The sequence below is a fragment of the Euprymna scolopes genome, chromosome 32 (genome assembly GCF_053919585.1).
Source record: "Euprymna scolopes isolate OS-2025 chromosome 32, ASM5391958v1, whole genome shotgun sequence".
Lineage (NCBI taxonomy): Eukaryota > Metazoa > Mollusca > Cephalopoda > Sepiida > Sepiolidae > Euprymna > Euprymna scolopes.
In genome coordinates this window covers 42,507,353-42,511,775 of record NC_136513.1, presented here as the reverse complement: position 1 = coordinate 42,511,775, position 4,423 = coordinate 42,507,353, and the positions used below count along the sequence as shown (strand labels likewise).

The 4,423-nt window shown below is 30.8% G+C and overlaps 1 pseudogene; it reads right to left on the bottom strand.

Moving 5' to 3' along the window:
- Positions 1-1,346: 1,346 nt before the first annotated feature.
- LOC145256616 (U2 spliceosomal RNA) lies at positions 1,347-1,561 on the bottom strand (annotated as a pseudogene).
- Between the last annotated feature and the right edge of the window lie 2,862 nt (positions 1,562-4,423).

Sequence of the window (4,423 nt, the reverse complement as noted above, 5' to 3'; positions counted from 1 at the left end):
AACACACAGACATCCAGCTATATATATATATATATATATATATATATATATATATATATATATATATATATATATATACATATAATCTTATTTATCGACACAAGCTGTAAGGGATGATTTCAATTGGAATAGAGATATCAAGCTATGAAAGTTAAAACAACAATTTAAACTGCAGACCAGCTTAATGCGGGTACTGGTCTCCCACTTTTTTTAAATCAGAGATTGCTCCGCCTAGAAGGGTTCCCTTCACCACGGCTTACGGGGCCCTCTCCACCCTAACACACACATACACACACACACAAACACACACGGTGCTAGTTGAACGTTGACCCCGAAAAAGGGTTCATTCGCCCTTTAGAAGGTCTTGTTTTTAATCCTTCAGAGAGACTAGCAACCCTCCTCACCAAACAAGTCTGGTGGGGGAATCAGTTTAGTACTACAGTACACACACACACACACACACACACACACACACACACACACACACACACACACACACACACACACACACACACACACAGACACACACACACACACACACACACACACATATATATAATTATATATAAATTATATGTATATAATTGTTTTCTATAAGCAATTTTTCTATTTATAATAGTAATTGAATATAAATAAGTAACAGAAGTCCACACCGAGAAAGCTCAATAGTGCAGTACTAGAGCTATAAATACCTACATTTTACAACTTCGTACATTTAGGACGTAAACTCTAAACAAACCGTAAACGATAACAATAAACTCGTGCTTCCTGTGCTTAAAACCAGCTAAAAAATACGTAACTAACGAGATATGTCGAACTAATTTTATTAAATATTAATAATATGGAAATTGATTAAAATAATATATATAAATTGCCGGAAACTGCGTTTTAAAAGCTACTAGAAAAATTAGATATATTATGGGATGAATGAAAATGTAAACATGGTAATGGTTGCCCAGAATAAATTGGTATAAATACAGATCAAATACGTAATATTTTGATATTTGCTTGATGTATTATACATACATATATATATATATATATATATATATATATATATATATATATATATATATATATATATATATATATATATGCTATGATAAAACTAAATGAATGTATAAATTCATGTTAATACAACAAGGCCGATAGCCATTAGTCGCATGCTCTCGTGTAATGAATGAATGCATGAATGTAGGATTGACATGAAATTCTTAAAGATAAACTAAAATGACCGAAAAATGGGCTGAAATGACTTAAATAAATAAAAAATAAATGACTTAGAATGACTTTAATGAACTTAAGGATGAATTGAATTACCTTAAGAATGACTTGAATGCTTAAAAATAACTGGACTCCTTCAAAAACAACTTGAATGATCTGGAGAATCATTTTAATGGATTTGAGACTGACTGGATGTAAAGTGGGTGATCATTTTACATTAAATTAATACAGAAAACTGAACCCCTGACTTTATATCACAAAGTTACAAACATAAGTACAGCGTGTAGTAAGAACAAATACTACACTTTGATCTTGGCCAAAAGGCCAAAAAAAGGGTATTTATTTGCTCCCCCACCGAGCAAATTAGGCGCAAGGCCGATTTTTAATGTGAGGAGCGAAGGGGAAATTGGGACCAACACTCCGGGGAGTAGGGGAGCTGGATAGTGACAATTGGTACGAAGGGTTGCCCCTACATTGACCAAGGCCTTATATGTGGGGGTTTCCCCCACATATGGTCTTTGCTTGCAGTATCTGCCGGAACAGATACTACACTTTTATCTTGGCCAAAAGGCAAAGAAAAGCTAAGAACAGCATGTATTAAGAACAGACCTTTGACCTTATCCAAAAAGGCCAAGCACAAAAGTGTTAAGGATAGACCGAGAGACCGACCGACGGACCGACGGAGTGACTTATAAAGTCGCTTGCACGCGACTAAAAATCTGTTCTAAAGAAAAACTTTTTAAAAAATAGTTTCCTTAATATGCGCTCATGGAGCTGCCCCAGTAATGCAAAGTTAGAATTTATAAACTGCTATATACACGTATGCCAACATTGATCAGAAAAAAATGTACGCAAGTTATTTCTAATAAAAGAAAAAAACATGTTGATAACTGAAAATAAATAGGACATATCCCTTATGAAGTAGTAACATATAAGACACACACACACACAGAGGCATATATATATATATATATATATATATATATATATATATATATATATATATATATATATATTCGCGCATATTTTATTGAAGAGGATCTTCGTTCTTCTTTTTATGATCTTTCTTTCGAATTTTTCTTGTTTTCGTACAAGTATTTTTGTTGTGGGATCCAAAGTTCTTATAAAGTCCCCTAGTTTACCGAACGTTTTCGGTCTCGATTGACCATAAATATTATTGAGATTAGTATATACATAAATCAAAACTTTATTATAGTTAATATAATTATATATATATATGTGTGTGTGTGTGTGTGTGTGCGTGTCTGTGCATTTATGAGTGTGCTATTGTGTTTATGTGTGAACTAAAAATTATGTAAAATGAATTTTACATTGTTAAATTTAATTTACGCAGAAAAGGCATATATATATATATATCTATATATCTATATATCTATATCTATATCTATATATATATATATATATATATATATATATATATATATATATATATATTTAAATAATTATAAAAAATTTCCATAGAAAGAACTATACTTAGACAAATTTTGGTCTAAATATTTGAAATCTTATATGAAGTGTATTCACACGTAGGGCAAGTTATGAACAGTACATAGGGCCCGAGCAAAGTCGGGCTGAACTGCTAATACAAACACACACACACACACACATACACACACACACACACACACACACACACACACACATATATATATATAAGAGTAGGTAGTAGTTTGTGTGAAGCATTGTTGGTAAAGAAATATATATATATATATATATATATATATATATATATATGTTTTAAGCCAAAAACAATAATTAAACATTGAAGTGAAGAATGATTGTCAAATAAAGGTTAAACACATCTGTTTGTTTTTCGTTTTTACTTCATCTTTTCCGGTCTTCTTCCGCATTATTTTTGTCTTAAAATATAATTATATATATATATATATATATATATATATATATATATATATATATATATATATATATATATATATATATACATTAAGTATGTCTTCTTTTGTCTGAAGTAGAAATTGTTAATTTCATTTTTAACTCTAACACCCCATCTTTCTTTTCTCTTCTGCATTGACTGATCCAGCATGTCTACTCATTTTTTTACCCTCAAACTCTCTCTCTTCTTTTCTTTTACACATGTCTCTTTTGACTGTCCCCGTTTCTTCTTCTACTCCCAACTGTTCTTTCTCCTTTTTTCTTTGCTCTTATCTTTTTCTATAATTAAAAACTCATAAACTTTTTTTAATGTATTGCTAGTTATTTTTCACTTATTTAATTATATTTTCCTTATCTTCTGTTTCCATTTCTTATTTTTTTTGTATTTTTTCTTCATTATTATTGTCACGGTTCCATTTTCTTTCTTTTCTACCTGTTTCTCTTTTACGCACTTGTTTTCAATGTAATTCTTCTAATTTTAGTAATGGTCTTTTTTGTCGCGTTCGTTTGGCTTCTATTATTGTTGTAATCTGACGTCTTTCTTAGTTGTTTATTCTGACTCATTTCTGATCTCACTTATATTTTTAAGCCCCATTTTTTAAACTCAAATTTTGAACTATCTCTAATTTTAATTCGAACATTCTCTCCATAAAATCATGGAAAGCGGTTTTTGTCGGAGTTTGAAATACTTCCGGACTTAATATTACGCCCCAACATCCGTTTTATACTTCAGGACGTTTATTGCATTTGTAAAAGGCTTTTGGGGATGTATGAATATAAATTTACCGAAGACAGAATACTGAAATGCGATGTTTTCGTGAGGATGTTCTTAATCAAGAACCAAGAACTTGATTAAATTTTCGGCATATTCTTGGATCAATTACAGACATTAAAATCTTTCCTCAATATTATTTTGCCCACAAATGCATCGGATTTTTATTTTCAATTCTCTTTATTTCGGAGTACTCCTATCCTTTTTTGCATTAAGCCCCCTTGAACTGAGTTCCTTACAATTTTCTTTATAGTTTGCTTTTCATTTAAATTTTTCTTTACATATTTCTCATTTTGCTTTTAAACTTCGAATTTCTTTTGTTTTCTCCATCATATCATCACCCCTCACCATCTTTCCCAATTTTCCCATTTTTGTCCATTTTTGCACTTCTAATCCAAATATATTTGACGTTGGTATTGTCTATTTACCCTTATTATTGTATAATGCCGGGTTTCTCCCTCTTCTGATGAAAAACATTTGGCTTCTAAATGCCATGGCCTAAAGAGTTATTCC